The sequence below is a fragment of the Oculina patagonica genome, chromosome 6 (assembly GCF_052425735.1).
Source record: "Oculina patagonica isolate OP01 chromosome 6, crgOcupat, whole genome shotgun sequence".
Taxonomy (NCBI): Eukaryota; Metazoa; Cnidaria; class Anthozoa; order Scleractinia; family Oculinidae; genus Oculina; species Oculina patagonica.
In genome coordinates, this window is record NC_135763.1 from 2,836,167 (window position 1) to 2,854,950 (window position 18,784).

Here is an 18,784-nt window from a genome sequence, read left to right on the forward strand (position 1 = left end):
TGCATGTAACAGACGCTATTCTATAAAGAACGCAAAAAGGTGTACCCTTTAAATGAATGTGTAAGCGAACCAAAATGAACGAAATACTCTTGTAGAAAAGAAGTTACTTTCCGACGCATTTGCAAAAGTACTATTTTCCAAATACTTTTTAACACTGTGTTTCTTTGTCGCAAATGACTATTATTTTTGTGTTCCGCGCAAAAGGAATTGTTATTTGTTTAGGACTTCCACAAAGGGTGATTTGACATATGTATAAACGTTTTGCTGTCGGAAACTGAACTCACCTCTCAAGTTTTTGCCAGGCGTTTTAAAAGAACATAAATACAGTTTAAAGTCTGATGCATTATCCACCTGTTTTAACCCGTGTGACACCGAAAAGGGTGGCCTCAAACCAGGACGCGTCGGCGGGTTTTGGGTTGAGTGGTTTGTCGTAAACAATGAAGAACCTTGATGTAATCCCCTTTAATCCTTGTAAATTGGGAACAAATCACGAAATCATATGCCGTGTAAGGGTCTCGCTATCAATATTATTAATGAGCTAGCTATAGCAAACGGTTTGTTTATTATTTATAGAGACACTAGGCTTGCCGACATGGTATCCTGAACGTGCATGCAATAAGCTGCTGTAACTATTATGAGCGCTAACCGTTAAGAATCAGACCAAAATTCAGAATATTGACGAAGTAATCTATTGGAAAAAAGTGTGATGTAATCTTATGGAAAGACGTGATTTGTCTGCACTTCTGCATAAACAAAACCATTTTTATGCAATATGCAGCGAAATGTAGCACCAACACTAATTTGAGTTCAGAAGAAATTTGAAGGAAATCATTTCTTGATAAACTGAAAACACAAATTAACACAAATAGACATTTAAGATCAGCATGTGATGAGAAGCCTGCACCCATCGGAATTAATACTCACACGGACAGCCGAAATACACTGGCAAAACATGGTGGAACTAGGAGATATACATTTCCGATTACAGTCAACTCTCGTTATAGCGGACACGCTCGGGGCGTCCTTTAGTGTCCTTTATAGCGAGAATCCTATGGAGTCATTTCCAGTCAAACCTCTCTTGCTGGGGATCTGGATTTTGTCCGTAATAGCGAGTGTCCGCAATAGTCGGGTGTCCGCAAGGCGAGAGTTGACTGTATCTATTCTATGTTAAATCTCTACCAGATGAAGTACTTCATTTCTTCTCCGCTGAAAGTCGTCGAACCTTTGAATGACATAAGGTAACTTTTGTTTTTTCTAAATGTCACTGACAGTTATCCGCAATCGCCACCAGTTAGTGACGTAAAGTTTACTGTTTGGTTTGCCATGTCAGTTGCTTTGCTGGGTTTTGTTCTTAGATCAGCGACCAAATCTGGATTATACTCAGAGGAGGTAAAATTATTATTTGGCAGTGATCTTTCTATTATGCATGTTCCAACGCACCAAATCTATTTTTTTCAATTTTGATCTACAAGACAAAACCATTAGCACACTGAGTTGCGCTGACTGATAGTGCGCTGACTGAGAGGTTTAAGGTTTAATGTGGAAAGGAAGGTGCACACAACTTCAAGTCATTGAAGTCTTGAAATTTATTAGCCTAGTATGTGTTCTGAAATGGGACGTTAAAATATGTGCGCCATGTTTTCATGGAAAACTGGAGCTCAAAAATCGATTCGTTTGTTAAGAAGAATCACGGTTTGAAATAGTCTGATTTTCAGACTGTTCTCCCGGTATATCTTCTAAAACAGAAAGTTTATATCTGACTATTTCTCAACCGGTGGCAATCGAAAATGTTTCATTAAACAGCAAAACATCTGACTTTAAAAATTGATACTTTTATATTTCAAGCAACTTGAAAGCATGTACATTTCGAGTGATTGATTTGTTTATTCTTGGTAATTATCTGCGTAACCTTCCTTTAAATTAAAAACCGATAAATTGGCCTCATATCAATATTATATTTTTGTTTTTAGTCATTGAATATTTTAATGCTGTTTGTAGAATTAACCTTCTTCCGGATTGGACGAAAGCTGTGTTTCTGTAACATCTATGGAAACAAACTTTTTCTTGATTAAAAGATTTATACATAAAATTGTCAGGTTGGGATTTTAACTGTCCGGATTCAGCTGTAAACGATTTTTCCAACAAGAGCTCTGGTTTAAAACTGTTACTCTGACGATAAAAATTCCCGATCAAATTTTCGCTATTTTTGAAAGAGCTAAGATCGAACTCGCATCCTAAAGAGACAAAACCATTTTGAATCATTACTTTACTTGCAGACAACAATTCAGTTTAATTTACACCCTTATATACCTCAATTCTTTGAGAAATATAAGTTTAATCTTTGGTTAGAGGGTTAAGCCCGCTTTCGACTCAGTTTAGTTCTATTAATGGTTTGAACTACATGAATAAAACACTGATTAACAAGCGTTTAGATTTAAAGAGAATAGAGTCAGTAACTTGAAAATGTTTGACTGAGTAATTAATGTTAGTTAAAGAGTGATAAAATCCTCGCATGGCTTCACCGCAATAGCGATCGGAAGCGCACGAGGTCTAAAATAGAATGCAAATGATTGTATTCCCCACGGAACTCAGAAGACATCAGCGCGTTCTGAGAGAAAAAGAGAAGAAATCTAGGCGAAGTTTTGGTTTTATTAAAGTTTTTTTAGAAATACCGACTGTTTTAGAAAGTGTTTTAGGAAAATCGTCCACCAATTAGGTTTGTTTGTCTGAGTCTTTTCTGAGTCGTGACGTCACTCGCGCGCTTCGCCATTGTCAATTAGGTTTTCCCTTTCTTAATGACATGGAATCAGAATCAAAATCAACAAAAATGTTGTATAATTCTGTCATTTATAGTCTGTGCTTTTCAAGCGTTTCCTGACACTTGAAATTACTGATAGTACCTTAGACCCTTAATAACACTTACACGAATTTCAAATTACGACAAATATTATTGGTTAATTATAAACCGTTGTTACCAAATCAGTCATATAAAGAAAAACATGTGTTCGAAAAGACCACGCATATAACATTCCCTTGAAAAAGTTGCGTCTGTTGTCTTCGGCGAAGACATTGCGGGAGTCGTTTTGAAAACGGTTAATTGTCTGTCTGCAAGCAAAGCCATTCAAATGTGCTTCAGTCGGACGTACTATGATCGTCAATTATTTATAACAACATTTGGAGAATGACCTTGAAATTGTTTCTTTTGTTTTCCTCTCTCTTGGAATGCAGTAGGAAAGATGATATGCATGCACTGAAGCGACTTATTGTGATAAAAAACGCCTTTTTTCGTTTTTCGTGCACAAATAATTCTGTTTCTCTGTTGTCATGATCATAATGAGTATCACGGTCATCACGATTAGCACGATCATCACGATTAGCACGATTTGCACGATCATCTCGATTTTATCATATCAGAACTCATTGTTTTCGCGCGCATTATCACATGATTAACACGAAGTGTATCATGTCCTTTTGGGAGCTTTATACTCGCTTATCATTGCTTTTATCAACACTTGCTACTAACAGCGTTAGTTATATTTAACATAATTTTTTGTCGATGCTACAATGCTTTTAGGAGAAGCTTTATAGCCACTCAGTTACTGGGCCATCTGCTCTTGTTTGGAATTATACGAGATACAAGAGCTAAAATTCAGTCTGAAATGAAAAATATATTCCGGTAAAAACGCAATTTTGCATTGCTTTTTAATAATAAAACGGAGGTAGATGGAGCGCTAACTTATTAAAAATCTCACAGAGGTCATGTTCCCTGAGTTTCAATGACAATGCAAAAACAAATTCGTAAAACAATTCAGCTAAAAATATTTTTGAAACAATAAAAGTGACCGAACATGTTCCTGCTGGGTCGCCCACTGTCTTTAATATTGCACGACAAAAAAATTACACTCGATCATGACACTTCTCAACCATTGCTGCAACTGTTGTTTATTTTATTTATTTTATTAAAAAGTGGAAATTCGATTCATGGCAGATAATTATATTTACGTCCATAGTAATCGTTGCGACTGCACTGGTCAATATCCCTTTCACGAAGTAAATCATTTAATTTAGGAATTCGAAGCAACTAAAAAGCGAAATGCAACAAAATAGAATGAACAGCGGACCTTTCGATTAATATTTTCAGTTGTTTGTTTAGAAGAGAGTTTTTGTTTGAAGTAGGATCAACATCGTTTGAACGTTTTCTCGACCAAGGGAGTTTTTTTCTCGGCTAAAATTCGACAGCCTAAAAAAGCGAAGTGAGATTTACTTGGAATACTTATGCAGATGATAGGCATTATTTCAACTACCGTAGTTCAGATAAGATCGTTCGTGTTATGAGTATCGTTGCTAAAATAAATATGGATAATTCGCGATGTTATCGAATAATCAAACGGCCCAATTCAAACCAGAGCTGTCAAAAACCTTCGAGCCCAGAAAAAAAAAAAACAGAATAAATCTTAAAAAGAGGTTTTGTTTTAATGTAATAAAACTGAAGAGGTTTCAATTTTTTACTCAGGAAAAAAAAAGAACATGCCGTGCTATTGAAGAATCGGTGGTACTTTTTGTATCTTCGTGATTCTCGGCAACAGTATTTCTCGACGTAGTGTTTTGATACTCAAATGGTAAACGCCGAAAAATGCTGACATGTTTAGTGAGTTTTTCGCCAATTATAATGCAACGTTACTTTTAATTCGCTATTCCCTGTTTCTGCAGTGTTCAGAAAACATACATACTAAAACAGATATATTTCAACGGAAAGTACCTTACTGTATTTTCCTGAAGTTCGCCTCAATGACAGCCATCCGGTTTGTTGATGGTAAATCCCTGCTTGAAATTGTCTCTCCTTAGCGAAGCTGGAAACATTAAAAGAAATGTTCACGCCGTCAGGATTGGATTATGTCGTTGCCTAAAAGTCGTTGACAACGAGAGCGCTAATTATTAAAACAGAAAAAATTGTCAACACTGCTAGAAGTGACCTACCGGGGAGTTATGAATATTCCTTAGTGGTTCAAGCGTTACGTGCATTCGCTCGCTGGGTAATAAATTTCTGTGAAGCCGAAGCGCGAATTGCTTGTGAATAAATAATGCGATAGATTGTCCCGGCGACAGCTAATAGCTAATTGTGCGAGCTTTTGTCTAAAGTAGAATTTTTATCAAAGCACTTTCGCCGTAAAGTGGACGAAACAATACTGGGGATATTATTCTTTGGTTGGAAAAGCTTTTACTGAACGGAAATATCTTTGCTTTTGTGCCTGTGTATTGGAAAGCGATCCCGCACTGCGTAGTACGCACAATTCTTTTCCGCTTAAAAATCTCCTTTATTTTGCCTTTTCTCTCGATTTTGAATTGAGCTTTACTTTATGATCCGAAAAGCACATCACATTTTCTTGTAATGCGGAACCACACTAGCAAAGAATTAACAACAGATTTTTGTACTGAAGCATCTGTTTCCTTGTAAACACAACGATGACTAATATGCATGTACGTTTGACACACACACGTAAAAACCTACCGCTTCTCAGCGTGATATCTTATGCCTTACACTTGTTTCGCATAAATTTGGGACAAAAACTCGCTTGGTTTTGGTCGCTAAAATCCGCTCGTTTTTTAGCAATCAAAAAGCGCCAAGCACGTACAGGGTTTTAAAATACCACCGTTATCACCTGGCTTGCGATTTCTTTCTTCGTTTTTTCTTAAGAGATTAATTAAGAGTGCGCAAAAAATAAACTTGGACGATAATCCTGAATAACTGCCGCTCCATTTCTCTCAAAGTATTGGTTTTTCTTACTTTGCATAAAAATTCAAGCTCATTCATAATGCCCGCATCTTCGCAGCAACAAAATTCGACGACGAAAGGAAAATGTTCTATGCATTCTGTAACGGTTATAGCTAAATTGTATACATTAGTTCAAACACCGTACATTAAAAACTTGTACTGATACTTATAATTGTTATCAAGAAAGGAAAGAAAAACGTTAGAAAAATATTTGGCCTAGAGGAAAGCGACTAGAAATTAATTGACTTGTTTACTAGATATGTTAAGATGAAAAGGAAAATCACAAAAAAAATATATTACGCACGTGTATCCACTGATGGGTAGAGCAAATTTACGATCTCACCAAAGTATAATGTATATATTATTTATTGAATTTGTGTAAGTAAGCAAATGATTTATTGTTGTTGCCATTCACTACCAGAAAGTTCCCTGTTCGCTTATTTTGAACAGCTGTGCCTTGTGCTTTTATTTTACAAATGCAGATTGATTCGAATGCGCTGCTAGACGCTCATCTAATTTGAACGCAGTATAAATGTCTTCAACTCGCACCCGCAAAAACACTGATTAACAATTTGACTGAGGTTGGAGAAAAATTAGCTTTAATAGTTTAAGTTTTTACTTTTAACCCTAAATCGTCAGTTCAGGACTAGAGAGCTTTATTTTAACAAATGGGTTGGAATAAAATCAATCAAACGGACCCAGCTTGGCAATCATATTCTTGGCATTTATTTTAGTTTATACTCATATTACTGTACTCCTGTTTTGTTCTATATAATCAATGGAATTCTAAAGTATGAGCTAAGCTGTACCTTGCAAAGAAGCCAAAATTTACAACGGGGAAGTATACAAAGTGTAACACATGTTTGTGTCGCGCTTAGCTATACCTGTGGTAAGGCTGAACACCGAAGTTCGTATTAGCTACAAAGAAGCAGTGAACATATGCATTGCGGACCTATCTGTTTATATCATTTATTTACATAAACAAACGCATAGCGCCTACAGTTAAAATTAACGGCACACAATTCATGCAGTAGCGATGACGTTTCCCAAGGGTTCTGAAGTAATTTTCAGGAAATTTGTCAAAAAGAAACGTATACTAAATAACAGTAGCTGACAACTTCTGTATTGAATGACTGTTAATCAAATGTTGCGTTATTATGTACCGTGACATCTGGTAGAAACCAGAAGAAACCAGATATACGATAAACAATACTTCTCTCGAGCGACCAAGGTCAAACGCGGTCTCGTTTACACAAGCCAATTGTACAGCTATCTGTTAAGTTGTTAACTGAATCTAACTCGTCAAATAGAACTCGTGCATAGATTAGGGTTTCCACAGTTTGTTTTTTTTTTTTTTTTTTTTTTTTTTTTTTTTTTTTTTTTTTTTTTTTTTTTTTTTTTTTTTCTTTTTTTTTTAAATAAAAAAACTCAGATTCGAGCAAGCAGTGTTTTGTTCAAAATCCGTTGCAAAATTGTTTTGATACAAGATTTAATAACTCAAATTAATTCCTAATATCCTGACCTGTTTTGTCTCTGACGTTTCCAAGTTATTGGGATTTAACTGTAATTTCATTTAATCCAAAGTAAGGGCTCGTGAAGGTATGCCATTTTTTACCACAGCCTAATGTGCGCGTCGAAATGACGTCATCTCGAAACGTAATAAAGCTATAAATAGAACTCTTGCAACTCATCCAAAATGCACCAAACAAAATATGAGATATTTAATTCTTCTCAATTCGACAGAAAAGATAAAACAATATCCTCGCTGTTGGAATTTGTCGACTAAGGTGGGCGGTTCCTTTCAAACAAAGCAAAAATAACATAGGCCTAGGGGATACAGGTATTTAGATTTGTAATTGTTGTTTTTAAAATCAGTTTTCTGATATTTATTGGCGATTTTCACCAAACTTGCAAAAACTGTTTAGTTGCTTGAAAAGCAACAAAAACTAATAATTAAAGAGCAGGCTCAACAGAAGAAACTTTTTGTCCAAGTGAAACCTTTGCAGCGTTTTTCATAACCAAGTTATTGCGAAAATAGTTTTGGAGCAGCCGCCATATTGGTGTCCTTCTTTGGGCACAAATATGGCGGCCACATTCGCTTTCGCTTCGAAGCTCTAAATATCAGGCTTTAAAACTTTAAAAAAAAAATACCCGTTTAACGACATTTTAGAAACATGTTTATCCGGGACGTCTAAAATTTTTAAAATGCTTAATTTCCGCCGGAAACGAAGTACTGAATCGATCTTAAAGTTTGCATAGAGATTAATACTTTTTATACTCTTGTATGTGGAAAATTAACTTTGCAGGATTAAAAAAAATAGATCTCAGAATTTTGATGAAGTCTGATGATAAACACCCATGCTTTGTGAGTTAAATAATTAACATTTTTAAGCCATTTCTGTTTTTGTAACTTTCTCTAAAATGTCGTGTGGAAAACCACGTGCATGAAGTAAGGGACGGACCTTTATTTTCTTGGGGGGGGGGGGGGGGATAATTTTTTTTTTTTTTTTTTTTTTTTTTTTTTTTTCTTCTCAATTTTTTTTTTTTTTTTTTTTTTTTTTTTTTTTTTTTTTTTTTTTTTTTAACTTTTTTTTTTTTTTTTCCGGCCCTCAAATAATTTTTTTTTATTTTTTTCCCCCCCCCCCCCCCCAAAAAAAAACCCCCCCTAATTGTTTAATATCACGTAGTATTATGATATGTGAAACAATATCCAGCCTTCCTGATATTTAGAGTTCACGTTACCCAGGTTTCTTTGTATTATAAATGCGAACATAATTTTAATTTGGTGGATTTTATAGTTGAGTAGTTATAATGGATTTTGGGTAGCAGTACATTGAAAATGAAATTTTCGACCAACACGCAATTTCTTAAGGTTTTCGTTGACATTAAAGATGATTTCCAGTCCTTACTGCGCAATCTCTGCCTGCAATGTTTGTGAGTCTCACAAACAGAAGAATGTTTACTAGCAAAAATAAAAATTCCGGGACAAAACTTACCATTTCCTTCATTATTAACGCCAGATATCCTTGCAAAACAATAATAACGAGTAAAAGAAGCTCGACGGTATTTCAAACGGACGTTTTAGCTCATCGTGAATTCTTGAACGAAACGATCCGAAATGGCGAACAAAAAAACTTCATGTACGCTATCAACGAAGTGTAACGTTTCAACGAATTCAAAACAAAAATGAAAACAAACCCTGAGTCCGCGCAGTACGGACTGGAAATCATCTTTAATACCCTCACAAAGGCAATAAGATATGCAACTATGGATAAGAATTTGGAACTATGTAGGTTACAATAAAATGTGTTATCATAGTTTTGATAGCATGAAGTCAACTGAAGAATTCTAAATATCTATAAAACACATGCAACAACCTGCAAAATATATTCTTGTGGTCGTGATAAGCTTATTATTTCATGTTTGGTAAGCTGCAGGTACACTGAATCCCAGGGGGGGGGGGGGGGGGTACTCCGGCTTGTAAATGATGGGGATGATCAAATGGAGGCAAAACTCAGGACCCAAAAATATCCCTAAGTCTTCCGACATTACCCAAAAAAATCCCTGGACCAAAAAATAACCCCCCAAAAAATCCCTTGTCAAATTACCCCTAAATTGCCAGGAGGGGCAATAATATAACACAAAGAAAATCATTAAAAATTGAACGCTCGTGTTTATTTTTATTCATCATATCAAAATAGTTCAAGACCGTGCCAAGGCACTTTATTTCGTTTTTAACACCCAAAAAAGTCCCCTATTCAAATCAAGGCACCCAAAAAATACTTGCCAAATTTTCCAACCCAAAAAATCCCAGAATCGAAAATTTCAAACCCAAAAAAATCCTTCGATCATCCCCGTCATTTACAAGCCGGAGTCCCCCCCCCCCCCCCCCTGGGCACTGAATAAACGCGTTTACTACACTATGTACGCTTGATTTTGATTATGTTGAAGTTATCTATCACTAAATGCTGCCAAACGCTCCTTGATTCAGGATACGTTAAAGGCAAAGGCATACCTGAAAATCTCTTTTAGTTTTTTGTGCATCGTTTTTTTTTTCAGGTTGGTCGAACTGTTTTTTTTTTTTAAAGTAAAAATATACCAGGTTCATATCATCTTTCGTTTGACTATCGCTTTACCGTGGTCAACACCTTTAAAAATGACAATTAGAAAACTAGGTCTCCTTAAAAATTTCAGCGCTGGGAAAACTATTATTCACAAGCCTTTTAAACTTCGAATTATTTATTATTTTTGTTTTGTTTTCGACCGACCCACTAGTACTCTCACAAGAGAGGAGAGAGAGAGAGAGAGTGACGGAAAAAGCATGTTATTGAGATCGCCTTTGTTCACATAAGACCGATGAACGAGTAGATCAGAATTGTGATCATAAATGGTCGTAAGATTTAATTCCACTATTAAACAGGGATGTTAAAATTTATCGAAACTACCGGAATTAGCTCGGAATGGATGCCTTATTTATGATAAGTTTATTTTGGTAGATCTACTTATCTGCAGTTTTTCTCAAACTCCACTTTAGAAAGCATTACAATATTTATTTTTTTTTCTTACCGTTTCAGAAAAGGCAAAGCTTCTGTTGCTTCAAGAGCAATCTTTACACAACCGTACGCACAAGAAATAATTAAACCTCTTATTAAATAATAATAGTAAACGATATTTATTTCTTGAACAAAAAATTGATATGTCTGGCAGAATACCTTATAATGTTTTCTGAAGAATTAAATGATCGTACAAATAAGACAAAATATAATTTTTTAAGATTTTCGATCTCATTGGCGATCGATTGTAGGTTTTTAATTGCACGCAATTTCAAATTTGTACCATTTATTTCATTCGCTATTAAGAACAAATTTTAAAAAGTGGAATTATTGACAACAACTCGAACGAAAGGGTTATGACGAATAAAGATAACGCAAATATTTGTACCTGAAAATAAATACCGAACTAAGAAACCGAAATATTAGATGGATATGCAACGAAATATTTCAATTGCTGTTCAGCGATAAACGTATAAATGTTCTAGATGCGAATAAGTGTCTCTCTCCCACTGATTTCCGATTACTAGCTGAGTTATGCTTGTATTGTTTTCGACTTGTGGGAGAAATTTGCAGCGAATAATTGCAGCGAATGCACTGAAAACAAACGGATTCGAAAAGCAAATGTTAGAACATATCTCTACGAAACTGACACATACATATATCATATAATTTCGTTTAACTTCAAACATTACCTTTTCTGCTATTCCGCGCAAGTGATATTTTACGACTTGGTGCTTTGTTATCATATTTTCTACCCACTGCGTTTTGTCTGGTGATGTTGTGTAGAGTTTCCCGCCTTTTCGAGCAGCTGCATTCTCTTTTTTTATGGCGTCTGCTTTCATTGGCTTTATGACGTGCTACAGTGATACCTCTGACTGATTGAATAAACTTTTGTTTTACTTTCTGTACAAATCCGCTAATTTGTCATCCACTGAACGCAGCTTTTTGTGTTTTCCTCGCAGCGTTAATTTTTGCAGTTTTTCTTTTAAATCGGCGCAATTTATGGGTGATGTGAAAAGTTTTCACCGTTGGTAATATGTCTTTTTGTGTAATTCTTCTCAGGCTGTTGAATATTCCAGCACTTTTAATAGCGAAGAAGCTCCGCTAAAAGAATTCCTTTTAACACAGGCCAAACATGATCAAATAATCTCTTACAAAATCCCATTTATATTATTTGTATTTTCCTTTAAAAAATTGTCAGTTTAGACCTCAAAACAAACTGCAAATTCAATGTTAAGCCTCTCTGATCTCGGCTTATTAGTAAAAGGACGCGTGAACGTCGATCGGCCCGGTTCGGTATCATAACAATCCTCAAAGCGAACCGAAAATTTTTATTTATGTCCATTGAAACATTAAATTAATCCTCTGCGTTATCAGAATCGACACTGATTTGCAAACATAATACTACTCCAAACAAATTAGAAGAGCCGACTAAGTTAAGTTATATATGTAAGTAAAAATTGCAAAACGAAATACACTATTTCTATAATTACCTTTGAAGCGAAATCCAAATAGGCTTGTACTCAAACAGCAATTGTTGTGTTTGGAGCTGCTTGTGGCAAAACGACTTGTTATTTTCAAGTGCAACTCGAATCGCATCACAAGAAAACGGCTGAGTGGAATTCTGCTAAGCTTGTTACACAATCGCGAGAAAAAATTCTGTTTTTACATCCGAAGACACAAAGATTAATTTTCATCACCACAATAAAGCTGCAAAGCGTGTTAACGATTCATTCAACCTGTCGGCGCTACAGAAAATTTATTTACTTATTCATGAAGGAAGGATGTATTATAATGGCAATTTCTACACAATGCAGGTGTCAAATCAATTCTGCTGCATGTAAAATCGATACACGGTGATTGAAACGCGCTAATCAGCAACGGTTTGTGACCAAAGTGTCGGTCGGTCGCACATTGCCATTATATAAGACTATGACTGGTTATAAATGCTACCTTTAATTTTAATCATAATTTAAGAACTAGGTTTTGAGCTAAGATTCGTATTAATGACACAGTCTGTCACGAAATATTTGAGACTAAACCAGTTTTTTTTTATATATATATACAATACGGTCGATTCAGATTGATGCATGACACAAAAACTAAAGCCTTTGTCCAAACTGCTTTTAGGGTAGGCATAAATGGAACGTTCTTTTCAATACAATTGAAAGTGCAAAGTAGGCGACAAAAGATTAAAAGACGGCGCTTGACGTGCTAATGGTACAATACAATACAATACAACAACTTTATTTAAACACGGTAAAAAAGTTTATGGTAACCGTTAAGCACTTTAGCTGACTGATAACGGCTTTTTATTTATCAGGCCTTGACCAATCAATTACTTGGTAATTTTGTGAACAATCACTTAATCAGATTTATTGCATTTCACACCCCATCTTTATTTTGTAAAAATTCGATTGTTATTATAATGAATACCTTTATTTTTAATGATATTTTTTTAGTGAGGAATGTGTCCAAGCAAGTGGTCAGGAAATATAGTATTTGCAAGAGGACCGAAGCGTCGGCTGTTCTTCGCACCCGCCGGCGAGAAAAATTCATCCATCTGCTGACCGTGTGTAATCAGCAGTTTTCGCTAGTACCGTAAAAACAATGACTGGCGAGAACGGCGCCGACCAGCTGGGAAGTGCTGAAGAACAGCCGTGAAACAGCTCCGTTTTGTCCTCCGTATTTGGTTGCCAATTGCTTCACGTTACTATCCAAACTTCTCTGTAACTTACGATACTATTTGCAGACCTGCGACTGATTACTCGGAAATTCATTCGTTCAATGCTTTATTTCAGCTCCAATAATTAACATACTTAAAAAGCCATTTGGTCTCCTTGTACGTAGGGCTATGTTTACACTTAATCCTCGAGCACTTATGCCTGGACACCGGCACAAAATGGTGCTGTTTTTGGTACTGGATATCGAAGTACGCAAGTACCTTTTAGTGCCTTAAATTTGCCGTGTTCACACTTAGTGCCCGAGCACTGGTACCGAGCACCGGCAAAAATAGCGTCGTGTTCAGACACAAAAATAATTAAGTACCCAAGTACCTACAAGGTCTGGAACTTGTACTCGGGCACGGACACTGTGCCCGAATAATGGCGTGAGTACTTGAAAAAATAATACCTTATTATAGGAATATAACGAACAAAATGTACGCGTAATAAAATTAACGCGAATGGTCGAAAATTTATGTTAAAATGCATTTAATTAACGCGAATTCTCGTGTGGTGAGTGCTTACATGCAGCTAATCAACGCGAGATTGATGCATAGTAATTTTTATAGCAACCTGCGCTATTTAAAAGACAAAACAACAACGTCCAACAACATAACTCGAGGTTTAATTCTGATAAACCATACACAACAGAGATATTGAACATGTTTAAACAGACCAAATAGTGAATAATATTCAATGAATGGGTCCAGGGATGAAATACATCCCGTCCTTATGCTTTCCACTGCCTCTGTTAGTCCTGCAGCTTTGACGGAGACGTAGATGTCGTGTAAACATAACTTTGACGGAAATAAAGGTGTCTTAAAATAACAATGCTGGAAAATAGTGTGATTTTTTATTAATTAACAATGACATAAATTAAGGTACATGAAATTAACGCGAATTTTTGAAATTCGCGTTAATTACATGTATCGTTAATTTCCTATAATAAGGTATGTGCCCGGCGAGAATCGTACTCGGGCAGGCACCAAGTGTGCACACAGCTTAATTACAAGGTCGAGAACTTGTACTCGAGCATTGGTACCGTACCTAAATTTTGGCGTTCGTACTAAAAAAAGGGTGTGTTCACATTAGTTCCAAGCGAAAATCGGGAACCAAGTGTAATTATGGCCTAAAAATTCATGTTTATAAAACTCACTTTGAAAAAGACAAATGGGTAGTTTCGTTACTTTGCTTTCCAAGAGAGTATAAACATGAATGCGGAACAGATTAACTTTCACTGATAAGCAGTTAGCGTATTCATATGATTAACGAAGGGTAGTGAATAGGAGCGAGAATGACAGATTTTGCCTTAAAAAGTACACGGACTTTCGCAACTGGAACTGTGCGGATTCGCGGATTTTGAAAATACAACGGATCGACCAGCTTAAAATCTTTGGCCAGGATTCCAGACTCTGTCTGTCTTGAAGTTCGGATCGTGAATCCTAAACGGAGTTCGGATCTTTGGTCGGCCCGCTTTCTTAACATGCAGTTAATTTTTGTTACATTTTGCGTTACTTTTGTTCACTGATCAACATCATTTGTTCATAATGTTAAGCTGTTATAATTACATACATAATCGTATCTATAACAAAATTCTCGATTTTGATTGGTACTGCGCACGCCTATTTGTCGCGTAATCGGCGCGCGATCACGTGGGTGTCCAATTGCAGGTATCCAATTTGAGCAACTTCAAATTGGATACCTGTAATTGGACACCTACCCCATTCGCGCGTCAATCACGCGCATTTGAATGAATTCTTTCTTGCTGTTTTCCTGCTTTTTGCACATCCAATTGCATTTGCCTTTGACTTTTTCTTACAAGAAAGGTTCTCAAAGACTTCCTAACCTCGAATTTTGTTATTTATACGATTAATTAGTAATTGGACCTCGTGTCGTACAATTCAGAGAGTAATCGTGCTCGTAATTTCAAATCGGCCTCGCGCTGCGCGCTCTGCCGATTTTAAAATTACTCGCCCGATTACTCTCTGAATTGTACTCCACTCAGTCCAATTACTATTACTTATTACTGAGGTAGAGTTATTTCTACCAATAAAATGTACATCATGTGAACAGCGTCGCACATTAGTTCATTTTTTGCCATATTACACATATTTTAGAATACTTCTATTAAGGGAGCTATGTCACGGACAAAGCATTTTGAAAAAACTGGCAAGTTTTTTCAAGTTTGTAATTCGTAATCCGTCTTATTCTTCGTCAGTCGAAACCACCCTTGGTTATTTTCGAGTTGTTACCACACCTTTGTTGTTTTTCTGCGTTAGAAAACTATTACTTTGAGTTTTTCTTTTAATTATACAGCCGTCGGTAAATCCTATATTGTCAGCGCAGCTATTTTTCCTTAATTTCTGGGAACTGTCCAATTTGGGATTAAATTTGGATAGTTTCAATTAGGACTTTCAGGTAAAATTCACAATCTGTCCAATTTAAGAATAATTGGACAGTTTCGTCTCAGCCAATCAAATCGAAGAAAAAACAACATGTGACGGATATTAGCCAATAAGCACAAAGCATAGCGTCAGCCCTGTAAACTTGTCCTGTTTTAGTCGACAATGGCGGAATTTTATATGGCAAGTTTGCTACGTTTTTCTATTCCTTTTGAGCTTTTCAGCAATAGTAACAACAAAGAGAAATTTTCTACGTTGTCAGAAGAGAAGCTAGCTACACTGAGAAGCAAAAACCAAGAGCAAAACACCTCCAATAGTACAAAACTTGGGTGAACGTAAGTGCAGCGAAGTGAAGGAAGAAATTTGACAGATATTCATCGCCATGAGCTAGATGCAATTCTTTGTCGTTTTTTGCTGAAATTCGAAAAGAAAAGACGGCGATGAAGTACGAACGATATAGTGGAAAGGAGTATGTCAGATTCAAGAAGTTGTAAAGCTTTTCGGACACTTTGTTTACGACTTTAATTGATTGATGCAGTGTTTTCACTCACTTTGTAGCAAGCTTCGCAAACTCAGGTGAATAAAATTGCACTGTTTTGTTTAAGTTTTTTTTGTGAAGACAATGCTCTGAGTGAGTTGCATGTGCTGTGTTAGGCCCACTATTGTTGCAATTGAATGCTTTTCCCGTGCTGGACATAAGGTTATTGTTTATGCTGGATTGACTGACTACAAGCTATATAATTAATATGTAACCGGACTACATGCTGTCCAATTTTGGAAATAATTAGATTCAAAAAATTCCTCTGACAGCCAAATTGGACTCGGCCAACGGCCTCGTCCAATTTTGGCTGCCCTCGGAATTTTTTTCATCAAATTCAGTATTTCCAAATTGGACAGCATGTAGTCCAATTACGTATACAAATGACTCAAAATACCCTTTCATTGCTCTTTTAAGCAGTCAGCTGGTTGGCCATTTTCAGGGGGTGAGTGGATCAGGGCTTTCCACAAGTTGCTCGAGATTTCCCAAAAAGTTGCCCGTAATTTCTCAAAAAGTTGCTCAAAAGTTGCTCCAAAAATCCGAAAAAGCTGCTTCTGATAATAAACGTTGCTCGAAAGTTGCTCCAAACATCTAAAACGCTGCTTCTAATCAATAGCATTTCTCTAAATATATGCTAATTTCCCTTTGAGGGTAAATTTCTAAGCCAGTTTTATGCAATTTTACAGCAAAAGAAGTATCAAAATAACGGGAAAATTTGTTAAATAACAAGGATTTCTTAACTGAGAAAAATCGTGAAGATATCGATGACGTCATGTTTGCTGACGAGTTTGTAATGTTTGAATGCAGAATGAGCCGAAAGTTTAAACGTCTTCAGATGTTCCTCGAAAGTCTTCGGCAAACTTCGTTAATCTTCGGAAACGTTCGTATTGACTTTGAACAACACTCGGTTAATCTTCGGTGATCTTCGGTCTGGAAATTTCTCAAATTGCAACAAGTTGCTCAAAAGGAAAAAAGTTGCTCGAAGGGGAAAAAGTTGCTCGAATCATGAAAAGTTGCCAAAAAGTTGCCGAGCAACTTGTGGAAAGCCCTAGTTCAGTGGATGACTGCTTAATAGAGGTTTGACAGCATTGTTGTAACATTGCAAGCAATGATAGGAAACGTCTTGAAAAATCGGCGTCAGTAAACAAACATCTACAGTCCGTTGAAGTGAAACTATTCCACAGAAAGTTTTCAAGTAGTGCGGATCCCCATTTGAACGAACACAGTTGCGGATCGACGCATGGGACAAAAAATAGCACAAATCGATTGATTTGTGTACCCCTATACACCCCCTTTATTAAGGCTGAGAAAGACATTTTTCATATTACATTTGGAACTTGACAGATATCGGCAGATATTACTCAGTTAGTAGCTGTTAAACATGGCTATGACCGGTAACAAGAAATTATGCCACCGCACCTATAAACCCTTTAGTAGACCGATGAGAGACAAACTACGCTTTTGCAGGTGTTTCATTAAAAACGGGAGCAGTCAAAAACGGTAACCTCTACCGTTTTCCTGGTATGGAGTCTTCAGTAGAATACATTTTATTAAAGATTCTGTATTTCTCTCAGCTGCAGTCATTTTAAGTGAGATTAGTGTAAAGCATCTCTAAGGTGGAGAAAATGCGTTTTTACTAGCCATTTGGATACTTATATCTATCAGATACAGTAAACACCCGCGTGTAAGAACCTTGTGGTTTAAGAACCTGCTGGCAGAAATTTGCCATTTTAATACCCCAAAATATAAGAACCTGTTTAGCCAAGCAAATTTCAGCAGGTTCTTATATGTGGGTTATAGAAAATTTTTATGAACATTTTTAACAGAACATCCCAAACTGTATTTACAAATAAAGAAAAGACAGATTCACATAGACTGTAATTGTCTTCTTTGGACCTTGCACGAGGCTTGAAGCAATACAGTTATGAATAAATGCTGTATAATGAAGGACCAAACCCATTTTTTTTCTTCTCGTACAATCAAAAACTATGGCTCCTCCTTAGAAATTACAAGAACCTATTTTGCCAAACGTAGAAAACTGTAGGTTCTTACACGCGGGTGTTTACTGTATTTGTTTTATTTGCATCCTTGCGTTCTATGTGTTGGAAACGTTTTAAAACAGAAACTCTCTGATGCACGGAAGACCAACACTGAAGACCTCGATTTTTTTAGAGCTCAGCTTCTATATTTTTTCTTAAAGTCTTCTTCACAGTTTTGATTCCTAGATAAATCGCAATTATTTCCCGATTTCCCTTAGTCGTTTTTTATTATTGAGTTTTTGCCACTTTATTTTAGGACTATTAAATCAGACAGAACTTTTGTAAAAATGCTCTAACTGTGGGCCGAAACTAAGCACAACAATTTCAGGTACATTCTCAGGTTCAGTTAATGTCACTTCGTTTCTATTCATACAATGCCGAGGGCATAGAATTCAATTGTGCAACTAAACAATTTAAAAAGCTGAGCTAGACCCTCACACGATCTATACTGTCTATAGCTGTAGAATAAAGAGCTTTAAAGTGCGCTGGAAATTGGATTCAGATTAACGTCTCCTGTTTCATCCATTAACCGTTAATAAATGAAACTGGAGATTTTAATCTGGTGTTCAGTTTACAAAACCATTAATTCTCTTCGGAAGCGCGTCTTGAGTTTTAATTACAGACGAATGCTTAATCGTATCTATAACAAAATTCTCGATTCTGAATGGTTTTCCGCGCCTAATAAGCGCGCGATACGTGGGTGTCCAATTACAGCTCTGTGGTATTGGATATCTGTTATTTTGACTTCTACGCCAT

At 36.2% G+C, this 18,784-nt stretch overlaps 1 protein-coding gene across 9 annotated transcripts in view; it reads right to left on the bottom strand.

Moving 5' to 3' along the window:
• LOC144656598 (uncharacterized) overlaps window positions 1-18,784 on the bottom strand; it is a 52,036-nt gene that overhangs the window by 11,612 nt on the left and 21,640 nt on the right. For 2 of the 9 annotated variants that reach the window (XM_078516823.1, XM_078516819.1), the window contains exon 2: window positions 4,760-4,850. The gene's annotated coding sequence lies outside the window, so the exon portion shown is untranslated. Of the gene's footprint in view, window positions 1-284; window positions 420-4,759; window positions 4,851-4,977; window positions 5,032-10,339; window positions 10,356-11,018; window positions 11,060-11,819; window positions 12,065-18,784 lie in introns of those variants that run through there. The other 7 variants (XM_078516824.1, XM_078516818.1, XM_078516822.1 and 4 more) reach the window with 7 other exon arrangements.